Source organism: Tyto alba, unplaced genomic scaffold (assembly GCF_018691265.1).
Source record: "Tyto alba isolate M040663 unplaced genomic scaffold, T.alba_DEE_v4.0 Super-Scaffold_40, whole genome shotgun sequence".
NCBI lineage: Eukaryota > Metazoa > Chordata > Aves > Strigiformes > Tytonidae > Tyto > Tyto alba.
In genome coordinates this window covers 27,598,993-27,614,156 of record NW_024881316.1, presented here as the reverse complement: position 1 = coordinate 27,614,156, position 15,164 = coordinate 27,598,993, and positions in this window count along the sequence as shown.

The following is a 15,164-nucleotide window of genomic DNA, read 5'->3' as shown; positions in this document are numbered from 1 at the left end:
ATTACATATATTACTCAATTATTAGAGTATATGCAAAATGATATAATCAATGAATGTCTCTCCTTTTTGCAGAGTTTTTACCTCATTACTTCCTCTTTCTCCTTCATGGACTTTTTTAGTACAAAATGAATTATTATGATTTAATATACCAATCAATTTAGAATTTGAAAATTTGATGCTAGTTGATGTTCAGAATCAGTATCTGATTACATACCTTCCATCATAGAAGGTAACAATGCCATTTTGACTTTGGCAAAATGGCCAAAATAAAAACAGTTACTTACAACAAGTTGCTTTGAAGAATTTATAATTTTCTTCAATAGTTCTAGTGTTCAAATGGTGTAGATTCAAAAGATTATAGTCTTTTACAGGATAGCACTTGAGAAATTCTTCCACTACTGTCAACATGGATATTAAATGTCAGTTCTTCATCTATCAGAAGGAAAACACAGTAAGTTTCTGAACTTAAATATATATTTTGTGAATTATGACATTTGTCCTGTTCTAGAGATTTCACTACAAAAAGATTTCAGTACAAAAATTATTTAAGGACAAGCTGTATTTTAGGACTTTTTCCAATATTCAGATCAAGTGGAGAAAAATTAGACAATTGTTCAACCAATTAATATCTCCTTGTTGTATGTCTGCCACAGAAATGTGTCACTGAGAACAATGACAAACCTGTGAATCTCCCAAATTTATTTATTTATTTTTGTTGTGTATGAACCTGCACTGCACTCCCTAGCTACTATTTAACATTCTTCTGTCTTATTTCCATGACCAGCTTGATCAAACTGCACATAGGATATAAAATTTGTTCAGAAGTGGAGCTCAGCTACTGCTGTGGAAGCCTATTTTTTTCTTCAGCAAACACAAAATGCTGCAGTTTTTCATGTGCGTTACTGCTGGCACAATAAACAGTCTCTTTCCCCCTTTAACTAGATATAAAAAAGCTGACAATGTCATATTTCAGTATTTGTGAAGAAAACAGAATGCTTTGACTTTTACATCACTGTGTAACTATTAAATAATTAATCCTATACCATCCTTGTGAGGTTGATAAATATTATCCTTCTCTTACAGATGAGGCAGTAAACACCAAATACTAAATTCTACTGACGTCAGCAAAGGGTTATTAAGGATTTTATAGAAGATCACAAGGTTAAAGAGTCTCTAGCTCCTAATTCCGTGTCCAGTCCAATGGTCTAAACTATATAACAATAAACACATTTTAATGCTTCTCTTACAGAACCACAGATCATTCCTAAATATAGTGGTATAATTTATCCACTGCATCTGATGTTCTCCAGGAGACTGTAAAGACATGAACTGCAGAATAGTTTCCTCTCTTACAGTTATATTTTCTAGTTCCTTCCTTTTGTCATTGAGAGAAAAAGCAACACAGACTCCAGTCCATTTACTATTCAGAAAAATTAGAAGCTATTTTAATCTCCTTCTGATTAATCCTTTTTAGGATTTATCATTCAATTACTTTTGTGCTGTGCAATATTTGTCTATGGTAAAATGTAATACATGCATTTCGGCACAGAGTAAGTGCAGAAAAACAATAGAATTCTTAGCATTTTAGCATGTTATTCAAAAATCATCACTACAAGCTGAATGTCAGTTGATCAACATACCATAAAAGCAAATAATGCAATGATATGTAGGAACAGGGTGATGTAGAACTGTAGAAATCTGCTTTAACATGTAATAATATTAATGGGCTATCATTCTAATAGAACACTGATCAAAAGGTGAATTATCCTCTTCTTTACCATGCTTTTCCAGAATATTTTTGTTCACTTGCTACCTCTATCAAACGTTTCTTGCTGGCAAATCCTACATATGTAGCATATTAAACAAAACAGAGTACTAAGGCCAGCTGACATAGAGGGTTTTCATGTAAATTCTTAGCCTTATAAATAAAGGGGCTACACAGAAACTGCTTACTGAGATTGTCCCTGCCCTAGAATTGTTTGGGAGATTTCTAGTTGGCAGAGATCAAAAGAATGCCAAAGTCAATTCTGAATACTTTTAGAATAATCATATTGTCAGATGAGATTCTGTCCTTCTGTTGCCTGCCTACCTAATCTTAACTCCGTAAGTAAATGCAAGATGAGATGGGAAAATCTCTGGTTAAAAGATGTTACAGCAGGTTGTGAGTGGATCTGCATCTCTGAATGTGTGTTGTGCATCAAGTTAACCAAAATGTCTTATTAACATAAAATTAAACTTTAGTAATTACTCAGCTGATTACTCAGTTTTTAGGTGGCGTTTGCTTACAATTATTGACCATTATTGCTGATATCTTAAGTTTTTAGCATAAGGGTAGGTGTTTTGTCCTACTTCACTCTAGGTATCTAGACAGTCATACTGATCATCTAGAGGAAAGGAGGGGGAAAAAAAAAAAAAAAACAAAACAGAATTTCTAGACCACAAGTAATTTTGTCCTCAAGTGACTGAAGTCCCCACAGCCCAGCAGCGGGGCACCTTTCTGTGACCACCCGCCCGGGCCACGGGCACTCCTCCTCCCTGCCCCTGAGGGCAGGACGGCGGGCACTCCTCTGAGAGCAGAGGCGGCAGCTCCGGCGGGGGGGTCTGCGCCATCTGCCCCGGCGGTGGCCGGTGCCTCCCCCCAGCCGGGGCTGCGGGAGGGGGAGGCCGCAGTGCAGGCCTCAGGCCGCAGGGAGCGCCCAGACCTTTCTCCCGGGGCAGGGACGGGCGGCAGAGCTGCCGGCAAAGGGGGAGCCCGGGCGGAGGAGCTGCCGGAGCCGCTGCCGGGCTGCGGGAGGCGGTGGGAAGGCTGCGTAGGGTCAGGGGGGCTGAGAAGGAGTTAGAGAGCTGGTTCCAAGAGCAGTCTGCAGTGGAACCGCAGCCCACGGCCAAACAGCCAAAAACTCCCCCGCTGGCACACAGAGAATCGGTGTGTGTGTGTGTGTGTGTGTGTGTGTGTGTGTGTGTGCAATAATGCAGAAGAACGGAAGCTTGCAATGGCAGGGACCTGCAGGAGGAAGAGACTTCCACCAAAGCCTGAGGCGCCCTCTCAGAAGCGCTTCACCGCTCTGCAGATGGAAGAGGAAAGACCCGTCACAGCAGGAGAGAGGCTGGAGCTGAGTAAGGCAGCCTGACCTGCTCCCTGTAGAGCAACCTGCACATCTGAGGAAAGGTGATGGGTTACATTAGTAGGGGACTCTCTTCTGAGAGGCATGGAAGCACCATCTGCCAACCTGATGCGCTCACTAGAGGTGTGTTGCTTCCTGGGGACTCATATCAAGGATGTCACCAAGATACTACTGAGCCTTGTACAGTCCACTGACTATTGCTGCTATTTCATGTGGGCACCAGTGATATAGCCAGGAGTAGTCTGAGGTGTATCAAGAAGGATTGCAGACACCTGGGTGCAGCGGTAATTTTTTCATCAATCCTCTTTGTCAAAGGGAAGGGGTCTGAAAGGGCCGATTGAATCTGGCAAATCAACAAATGGTTACATGACTGGTGCCACAATCAGAGTTTCAGCCACTTAGACCATGGGACTTTGAAAAGCCTGGGCTACTGGGGACTGATGGGGTCCATCTGTTAGAGAAAGGAAAGAGAATCTTCAGTCGTAGGCTTGCCAAGATGGTGAAGAGAGCTTTAAATTAAAGTTGTTGGGGAAGGAGAACCTCAGTCCCTCTCACTCCTACCAGTTGATGCCAGTGCCAGCAATAAATGCTCAAAGCCTGGAAAAGGGTAAGAGATCAACAGGAGAGAACCTGAAGATCAGCACAAAGGACTCCCAGCCAGTCAGTCAGATTCATTGGCGGCCCAACTTAAATGTCTTTATGCAAATACATGTAGCATGGGAAATAAAAAAGAGGAGTTAGGGATATGCACACACTTGCAGGGCTACAATCTTATTGGCATCACGGAGACATGGTGGGATGGGTCTTATGACTGGAATGTTGGAATGGAAGGATACAGGCTCTGTAGGAAGGACAGGCAGGGGACACAAAGAGGGAGTATCACTCTCAATGTCCAGCTGGAGAGCATGGATCTCCACCTCGGGATGGATTAAGAGCCAACTGAAAGTTTATGGGTCAAGATTAAAGGGAGGGCAGTGATAGGTGACATTATAGTGGGGTTCTGCTACAGGCCACCTTATCATGAAGACTGAGCAGATGAGGCCCTCTACAGACAAATAGGAACAGCCTCATGTTCACAAGACCTGGTCTTCATGGGGGACATCAAACACCCCGATATCTGTTGGAGGGACAACACAGCAGGGCATAAGTAATCCAGGAGCTTCCTAGAATGTGTTGATGATAACCCTTCTCCAAGTGATAGAAGAGCCAAAGAGCCAACGAGGAGAGGTGCTGTGCTGGACCTTATTCTCACCAACAAGGAGGATCTAGTGGGGAGTGCGAAGCTCAAGGGCAGCCGTGGCTGTAGTGACCATGAAATGGTGGAGTTCAAGATCCTCAGGGCAGCAAAGAGGGTGCACAGCAAGCTTGTTACACAGGACATCAGGAGAGAAGACTCTGGCCTCTTCAGGGATCTACTTGGTAGAGTACGATGCAATAAAGCCCTGGAGGGAAGAGGGGCCTGACAAAGATGGCTAATATTCAAGAATCACCTCCTCTAAGCTCAGGAGAAATGGATCCCAAGAAAAACAAAGTCAGGCAAAAAGGAAAGGAGAGCTACATGGATGAACAAGGAGATCCTGGACAAACTCAAACACAGAAAGGAAGCCTACAGAGGGTGGAAGCAACAGCATATAGCCTGGGAGGAATACAGAGAAATTGTTCAAGCAGCCAGGGATCAGGTTAGGAAAGCTAAAGCCCTGACAGAATTAAATCAATGTCAAGGATGTCAAGGGCAACAAGAAAAGTTCTATAGGTACACTGGTGATAAAAGGAAGACTAGGGAAAATGTAGGCCCTTTCTGGAAGGAAATGTGAGACCTGGTGACCCGGGACATGGAGAAGTTTTTGCCTCAGTCTTCACTAGCAAGTGTTCCAGACACATTGCCCAAGTTACGGAAGGAAAAGGTGGGGACTGGGAGAGTGGAGAACTACCCACTATAGGAGAAGACCAGGTTCAAGACCATCTAAGGAACCTGAAGGTGCACAAGTCCATGGGACCCAATGATATGCATCTGCGGGTTCTGAGGGAACTGGTGGATGAAGTGTCTAAGCCACTGTCCATCATACTTGAGAAGTTGTGGCAGTCAGGTGCAGTCCCCTCTGACTGGAAAAGGGGAAACATAACTCCCACTTCTAAAAAGGGAAAAAAAACAGAAGACCCAGGGAACTGCAGGCCTCACTCTTACCTCTGTGCCCAGCAAGATCATGGAGCAGATCCTCCTGGAAACTATGCTAGGGCATATGGAAAATAAGGATGTGATTGGTGACATGGATTTGATGGATGGATCACTCATTGGTTAAGGAATTGGCTGGATGGTCACACTTAAAGTGTTGTGGTCAACAGCTCAATGCCCAAGTGGAGAGCAGTGACAAATGGTGTTCCTGAGGTGTTGGTGTTGGGACTTGTGCTGTTCAGAATCTTTGTTGGTGATATGGACAGTAGTACTGAGTGCACCCTGAACATGTTTTCTGATGACACGAAGCTGTGTGATGTGGGAAGCTGTGTCATATGGTCAGCACTCTGGAAAGAAGGGATGCCATCCAGAAGAACCTGGCCAGGCTTGAGAGATGGGCCCATGCAAACTTCATGAAATTCAACAAGGCCAAGTGCAAGGTCTTTTACATGGGTTGGGGCAATCCCAAACTCAAATACAGGCTGAATGATGAGTGGATTGAGAGCATGACTAAGTAGGAAGGCTTCATGGTACTGGTTGACAAGAATCTCAACATGAACCAGCAATGTGCGCTTATAGACCAAGAGGCAATCATATCCTGGGATGAATCAAAAGAAGAGTGAACATCAGATAAGAGAGAGGTGATTTTTCTCTCATGAGTCCCCACCTGGAGTACTGCATTCAGCTCTGGGGCACCCAGCACAAGAAGGACATGGACCTGTTAAAGTGAGTCCACAGGAGGGCCGTAAAGATGATCAGGGGGCTGGAGCATCCCTCCTATGAAGACATGTTTAGAGAGTTGGGCTTTTTGGAATAGAGAAGGCTTGGGGAGACTTTATAGTGGCCTTCCAGTACTTAAAGGGGGCCCAGAAGAAAGTTGAAGAGGGACTTTTGACAAGGTCACGTAGTGATAGGACAAGAGGTAATGGCTTTAAACAGAAAGAGGGAAGGTTTACATTAGATATAAGGAAGACATTATTTACTGTGAGGGTGATGAGGCACTGGCACATGTTGTCAGAGAACTTGTGGATGCCCCCTCCCTGGAAGCGTTCAAGGACAGATTGGATGGGGCTTTGAGCAACATGGTCTAGTGGAAGGTTTCCCTGTCCATGTCAAGGTGGTTGGAACTAGATGATCTTTAGGGTCCCTTACAATTCAAACCATTCTGTGATTCTATGCTAAAATCAAGCAAAATCGGCCATGCCTGGAAATGCCTATTTTTTCCCAAATGGCAATGGAAAGGTCTATATACAGGGTAATTATGTGTTTTTAGACATCTAAAGCTAAGTGAAAGTATTTTCATTCAGGGAGTCTAGTCTGTTAGATGTGATTAGCAGAGTACCCTGGACAGCAGAGGGCATTGCTCTGAGAGGTAAATGAGCTGAAGGCACACCCCCCCCAGCAATTCAGCCTTTCTTAAAGTTCATTTGTGTTATGGAAAAGGTATTTGAAGCATGCTTTCAGGACTTGTAACTAGACCCATTTTAAAATAAACATTATAGCACGATATTAGCAGAGTTGAGATAATTTATTTGTCCAGTTTATAAAGCTGCTAAAAGTAGGCATGCCTTTCAGCAGAGTGCTTTCATCAGGCTTTTCTGCTTTACCCAGTTGTAACAGCTGATTTAACAAATGATATTACATTTCCTCAGTTTGTCTCATTTACATAAACACTTGTACTATGGAATCTGTTTTGCCGGATTTTCTCATAACTACATTTTATATGTCTTCAGAATTATTTCTGAGAATTTTGTAATTTAGAGATTTTGATTTATTATCAACAACAGGAAGAAGTCAGTCCATTGAAGCACATAAAATATTCTAGTGTTCAGAGCACCATGCTGAGATTCATGAACAATAAATTTAGCTTCTGACTTTAGGTGAGTCAGCTGATCTATGCTGCAGGGAAGGTGGGGGAATAAAATAAATTCAATACTTTGGGCACTCGGGGTAAAAATCTTCAAAAGTGCATTCATGATTATGTATTTAAAGGACATTTTCCAAATAATCTTAGTCACCTAGGTATGCATTGTGGGGACTGGAATAGATGACTTCTAAATGTCCCTTCTAACCCAAACTATTCTGTGATTCTATGATTCTGTGATAGGTGGAGTCCACATCATCAGTTACAGAATTCTGAAGTGCACCAACAAACTTGGAAAATGGAATTTACTGAAGCACACTCCAGATCCTGATCAGGTTTGGGAAAAATGTAAAATCACATCAGTTGAGCTACCGTGAGATCGGTATCAGGAGCAAGGAATGCAGGGACCAGTAAGAAGATTATTTCTCAATTCCATTTTATGGTACAGTTTTATTGTAACTGCCTACAGAGAACTGAATATTTCTTACAGCTCAGAGACATGATTGAGGCATTACCAATGTGAACACAGTCATAGTGACAGTGTGTGTGATCACACTTACCCCACGGGAAATGTAGGGCAAAATGAAGTACTTCACTCCCAGTAAAATGTTTTAACAAGCTTGGTTCTCTATGGTCTTTCTCCAGTGAGGAAGATACACACAGTTAAGTAACTGCAGCTCTATGGACACACAATAAATTTCTAAACTGCAGTAACTCCATTGCACATCTGTGGATCCAGGCACTGAATTCCAAGAGGGATAATCTTTATTTCTTGGTAAACTGGGAGATGGGATCCTGAGCATAAGCTTCCAAAAAAAAAAAAAAAATATATATATATATAAATTGTAGAATTTGATTTAAAAAATGTACTAGATCCCTCATCATGAAAGAAAGAAACAAACAAACAAACAAAACCACAAAAAAAAAATAAAAAAAAAAACACCCCACCCCCCGCCAAAAAAAAAACCAAAAACCAAAACTACCCACCCAGTATTGCTTAATACATATGAGAAAGAGCTCTATGGCATGGACAATTCATATATTTAAATTCTACAGACTTGCTTATAAGTTCAATTGGTCTATCTTATAGCAGATATCAGTTACCATTTTAGGAAATATTTATCATATATGCATATGTGTATTATGAAGTTAAATTCAAGGAGACAAAAAGGAAAAGTAATTGACTGAAGAAATGCAAAATGAAGAAGCACTAGTAGATAAGAGGGAGGATATACTTTCAGATCTGGTATATTTTACAGAGATAATACAATAACCATTACCTGAATTACAGTAGGATGGGATTCGGTCTACAAACGCCCAGGCTGAAGTCTCATTCTGTTTAATGCCAATCTAGTCATTACAGTCAGTGGAGCCCAGGCAGAGAATCAGTGTACTTTAAAGTAGATGCTCTTATACCTGATGAACTGAATTGTTCTCCAGGCTTCCTTCTGTTTATTGATCAGTTTTTCATTACAATGGTGGAAAGACACTTAGGGACATGGTACACATCCAAAAGAAGGTATCGGTCTCATGATGAATTCCACTCTGTTGCTGAGAGGCAACATTTACATCAAGGTTCTGTCCAGGCTAAGGCACTTACTAATACTCATCCTGGCCCCATTCTTCTCTATACTCCTGCCTTGCATTCACAGGATGTCAAGGAATGTTAAGGGATGGCATGCACTTAGCATACAGGACTGTGGAACTTCCCAGAGAAGACACCTGATCCAAAGTTTGCCACAACTGCATGACTGAAATGCTTCTACTTCATCTAGACAAAAGACAGTGATGATTGTATAGTAGAAGGCTCATCAATAGGACTACGCTGCCACTGAATTTCTACAGATATACTTAATCTCTTATCTGGGAAAAAAGAATACAGTCTTGTTCCCTGTTCACTCCAAGGTTGCTGCCTACTGAAACAAGCAGTATGGCAGACACAGGCAGACTTTATTGTAGTAGTCCTGATGTAACCCTCTGCACAAGAAGGCACCAAAAAAATGGAAAAGAAATATAAAGCTGAAGCGTTGGTAGGTAGAAATTAATTGTTGATATGAATTGCTTAATAGCTTAATTAAAATCTGTAGAGTTTCTTCATATTTAATTACTGGATGGTAATGACTTGCCTTGACCTTTTCCTGATTTTTTTTTAAATTTAGGAAATTCTTCATGAGGACTACAAAAGTTAACTGGAAATACTAAATAACTATTTTCAACAATGAAACACTTCTTTCCCGTAGAAAGAGTAGTGCCAAGTTTCTATTTTGAAAAAAAAAAATTGCATGAACTTTCAGCTAATGAGGTTTTGTTTTCATAAAAACTCCAAAACTATACAATTAACTGTTTTTTTCTGATCATATATTATGCCAATCCAAATGGCATAAGACAGGATTGAAAGTCTTCTAAAATATTTAAAAAGGAAAATAGTCTCACTAAGGACCAGATCAATAGTTACAAACAATTTAAAGAGGACCTTACTTAATCATTTTTTCTTAATAAAAACATTTTTAAAAGGAAACAGAAATTACTAGAAAAATACCAAATTCAATATTTAAATATATAGAAATTAAAAATGTGTTTTCATACAACTTAGTAATTTTACTTATTTTATTTGCATATTATCATTTAATATCATATTTTTTCCAATTCCAGTAATTTCTTCTGAAAATTAGATTTAGTTCAGGAAAAGACACAGATGAGCCATGCCTTTTTTATTCTCTGTGCTGCATTATTCAATTTTCTGCTTATTGTCATGGTTTAACTCCAGCTGGCAACTAAGCATCACGCAGCCATTTGATCACTACCCTCCAGTGTAATGAGGGGAGAGAAATGGAAAGGTAAAAGTGAGAAAACGTGTGGGTTGAGATAAAAAAAGTTTAATAATAGAAAATAATAATAATTATTATTTTTAAAATGTAATGAAAAAGAAAATAACGGAGAGAGAAATAAACCCTAAGAAAACAAGTGATGCAGATGAAAACAATTGTTCACCACCAACCGATCAATGCCCAGGCAGTCCCTAAGCAGCAGCCCTCCTGTCAACCTCCCCTCCTAGTTTTATTGCTGAGCACAACGTCATATGGTGTGGGATAACCCTTTGGTCAGTTGGGGTCAGGTGTTCCAGGTGTGTCGCGTCCCAGCTCCTTGTGCACCCCCAGCCCACTCTCTGATGGGGTGGGGTGAGGAGCAGCAAAGGCCTTGGCACTGTGTAAGCGCTGCTCAGCAATAACGAAAACATCCCTGTGTTATCAACACTGTTTTCATCACAAATCCAAACCACAGCCCCATACTAGCTACTCTGAAGAAAATTAACTCTGTTTCAGCCAAAAGCAGAACACTTACCTAGGAGCTGGTGTTTGGAACAATGGAAGGAGAAGTAGTACTAGGGACAAAAAGAGATATTTCAGAATGCTTGAAAAGTGTTAATTTCATGCCTGCTTAGAAATCAGATGTAGTGTAAATATTGCTTCAGTCATAGAGCTTGTGAAACTGAGAAGTAGCGTATTTCTTTCAGTCAGACAAGGACAACTCCCTCCTAAGTTTCAACTATATGTATTTTTAAATTACAAAGTGATGAAAACTTACACAGATCTATTAAATTAACTCAAAAAACATCAGCCAGATGGTTTAATCACAAAGAAAACTCCCAAACCTTAGGTTCTTTGCACCATCTGCCCAAATTTTTAATTTATTAATTATAATATTTTTAAGACTATTTAAAGGTAAGTAAAACTAACTGGCATCTCGAAGGGTGTCTGCATGATTATTAGTAATCCATTTGTGGGTTTGATCACTTTTTGATTGAATTCATGTTCTAGAGACTTGGCTAGATGGCGTGAAAGCAGAATACAAATTAAATAGGAGGAAGATGGTCATTTGGTTGAACAAGAAGCTGAGATGACAGAAGATTGGGTCCAACTGAGCCCTAATAGAGGCTTTGAATCAGATTATTCTGCATCTTTGTGTTATATGTAAGGAGTGACACAGGCAAGATCTCAAAATTATTTGTCATTATAGAATTAAGAAGAGAGGTACTGATTTATAACTAAGAAAAAAGTTAAGGGAAAAGCTTGTTTCTCAGATCATCTCTTTTTGGAAATAGAAAGTGCTTCATGTGTAGCTTCAGGAAGGTTGTTTTACTTGAACTGGAGTCCTCTGGATTACTGTCCTGGTTGTGGCTGGACTAGAGTTCCCGTTGGTCTGGCAGTGGGAGGAGCTGCAGCACCCTGAGACCCCAGGGGCTCCCCAGGTCCCAGTGCCCTCACCTGTGTGCGGGGGCGGGGGGAGCACAGCTGGAGGGCTGGGCCCCGATTGGCTGATAGTCCATGTCATGTGACATTGTGCTCACTATATAAAGGCAGGAGTGGGCAGGGAGGGGCTCTCACCTCTGGGAGTGTGGCTGTGGGGCCTTTGTGTTTGGGATTGCTGGCCTGGAGCAGGTGGGTGTCGGTCAGTCGGTGGGTGGTAAGCAGCTGTATTGTACATTACCTGCTGATACTGCCGTCAGTGTGTTATTCTGTTACTGTTATTAAACTGTTTTTATCTCAACCTGTGAGTCTCCCTTTGTCCCTCTGACTCCCTCCCCATTCCCAAGTTGGTGGAGGGTGGGTGAGCGACTGCAAGGCATTTAGCTGCTGAGTAGGCTCAAAGGACAGCAATTAATTTCAGAGCCTAGTGTATCTTTTTAATCTTAATTCCATGAATTTTGCTTTTAATCCAACATGAGCGAGTCCAGAGTTTCACTTAAACCAGTGTCCTTTTCTTGATGTGGTCAGTAACAGATGTTTAAGAAATATCGTAACTAGACAACTGCATGTTGATACTTCCCAGGAACATTTTCCTGTTTTTGAGATTTCTGTGGTTCAGGTTCACCTAAAGATTGTAATTCATCATCACAGATTTACATTGAATTAAACATCAGGTTTCGGTAATGATTTAGGAATGGGCTGGGATACATCAGTGTTTCTATCGTACTAATGCAGATTAATTAAATGTTAAGAAGGATAAAGATATCACATGCCACGATTCTAAGTCACTTGGTAGGTATACTGAGTTCCAGTACTTGTGCAAATCAGCACTTCACTGTTTAGATTTGGTAGTATGTGTCCAAATCTCCACTCTTCAAAGTGGATACTTGTCAAATTATATCTTCCTCTTCTGAACTCATACATGCTGTCAACTCTTGGAGGCAGTTAACCCATAAACAATGGATAAATTAATAAATAAATAAAATTTCAGAAAGAACTGATTTTCATTGTAGGGTAATTCTCTAAAATAAAATACAGTTTTCTATTAGGAGACTAAACCGTTAATATCAATAGCAAATTAGCATTCTCTCGTAGCAGAGAGCATGCAAATTCTATTATTCCTGATTCTATATGCATTTCAAAAATAGTTAGAGAAGAGTGGGAGAATAAGAAAAGAGAAAAGGTAGAGTTTTCCTTAGAAGTAATAATAAAATATTTCTGGGTTTATTAATGCATCATAAAAAACTCGCAATGATATTAATACCTCTTTTTCAAGTTATCTAAACAGTAATCTACTTAGTAGTTTCTCATATGTACACAGTATACAAAAGATTTCTACATAAAAAGATGTGCAAATCAAAAGCAAGTCACATTGAAATCATTCTTAAATATTTGAGATATCCTTATTAAAAAAAAAAAAAGAATTGAATTCAAAGTAATTTAAGCTTTTCAAAGTTATCAGAAGTGAAAACAATTAATGTTACGCGTAATAAACAGGACATCCTTAAAGCTTTTATGGTGACCTGCTAAAATAAAGGTGAGGCAAGATGAACAAAAGAAGTAATACTGCACTTATTATTTACAGTGAATATGAGAGTAGTCACTTGAAACACTATACTTAACATTTTAACTGATCCATCCCTCATCTCAACAATAATTATTTTCATGCAAGAGAATTGTGAGGTTTTAGAGGAACAGAGTAAGGGGAATTTTATTGATGTAGCTGTTGCTTAAAGTAAGAGTATAGAAGACACATAAATGGAAGAATTTTTATTTACTAATTAGAAATCAAAAGCAGAAAATGATCATAGAAATAATGTTAATTTGATTACAGTGTTATACAATGCTATCACTTATGATCCTGTTTTGCTGTTTTTCCAGTTCCACACGTGGAGATAAAACATTCTAAAGTACCAAAATTGCCAATTGGCAAGAAGGCAACAAAATCAATCAATAAAATATAGTTTATTATTAACATCAGAAGAGTATGAATCCCTGGGAAATTAATATTTTGAGATGTTTTGATGTGCAAGTAGGAAGAATATTTTCAGTCATAGAACATTAGTGATAAAAAGACTGTTATCCAGCAATCCATAGTTCAAATGTTAACATTCTTTAACTCTGATCCACACATAAAAACTCCTACTTACAAATGAATATACTTATACTTAACAATGAAGTACTTTCATTCACAGCCCTGTTGCAATAAATTTACTAAACTCATCCTTGCATGATAAGGGACTTAATAGGTGTAACAGGACACAAAGAGAGATTCAGAAAAAATGGTATTTTGTTACTGAAAAGGTTGGATGCCCTAGGAAATAAAAATAAAATCTGACATTGACTTCCCTAAACAAGTACAGATTATTTCTTAAAATATGCATACTTTTTTATATTTACACAGACTTATTTATCTATTAATTACATATATATAACAAATTGTCCTGGTTTGGGCTGGAAAAGAGTTAATGTTTCTTAGTAGCTAGAATAGTGCTGTGTTTTGGATTCAGTATGGGATTTGGTATGGGAAGAATGTTGATAACACATGGATGTTTTCAGTTGTTGCTAAGAGATCAAGGACTCTCCAAATCACCAAGTCCTGCCCATGTGCAGGTGCACAAGAAGCAGGGAGGGAGCACAACCAGAGTACCAGACCCAAATTGGCCAATGAAATATTCCATATCATGTAATGTCATGCTCAGTATATAAAGGAGGGGTGTCCAGGAACGAGGGGTTCTCTCTTCATTTCTGGGATTGTAATTGTGGGATCTTAGTATTTTGGGGTCACTAGCCAGGAACAGGCTGGGTATCAGTCAGTGGATGGTGAGCAATCGCATTGTGCATTGCCCATTTATACTTTCTATTATTGTTCTTGTGTTTTATTTTATTTCAATTATTAAACAGTTTTTATCTCAACCTACGAGTCTCCCTTTACCCCTCCAATTCCCTCCTCAATTCCTAGGTGGGGCAGGGTGGGCAAGTGGCTACATGGTGTTTGTCCGCTGACCGGTTTCAAATCACAACACAAGTATAAGTTTCAATCTGTGGAATACTTTCCTTCCTACTCAGAAAAATACTGTAACTGAGAATGTAAAATTATAAATAAACCATATTTTCACAAGATTTTAATTTTTATTCATCATTTGTATTTATATAAATGTGAAAATCCCTGGTTTTAGTTTTGAATGTAATTAGGTTTCAAACTAAACTAGATAATTTGCACAGTGATCAGTTCTTTCTTTAAAGGTGTACCTTAATGAACCATACTTTTCTATTCCCCACTAATTACAATTAGAGTTCATAATTCCACTATGATTAGCCTTTGATTATTACAGATCTTTTTGAATAACAAAATAATGACTTCACATAATTGGTGATAGCAAACCATAGACAAAACCATCACTGTTTTAAACATGCAGAATGTGTAGAATAATAAATTAAAAATAAAATCGTGCTTACCTTTATATGCCCTTTACCTTCACTCAGTAAATCTTAAATATGTTTTCATTTGCATCAAAATTCCGTTCTGGAAAAAGGTCTAGTTATATTTGGCTGTAATCACTGTCACAAACTTTGGAACTGTACTGTTTGTGTTAATACCATGGATAATATGGTCTTAAATTCATAAAAAAAAAAATCACCACACTTTTCATTTAGTTATGAACACTCTGTTTAAAGGGTTGTTAGAGGGAACTCTTGCTGCTATATCTGCTAGTGCTGTTTAGCTGTAACTCTGAGAGTATCATGAAGCTTCA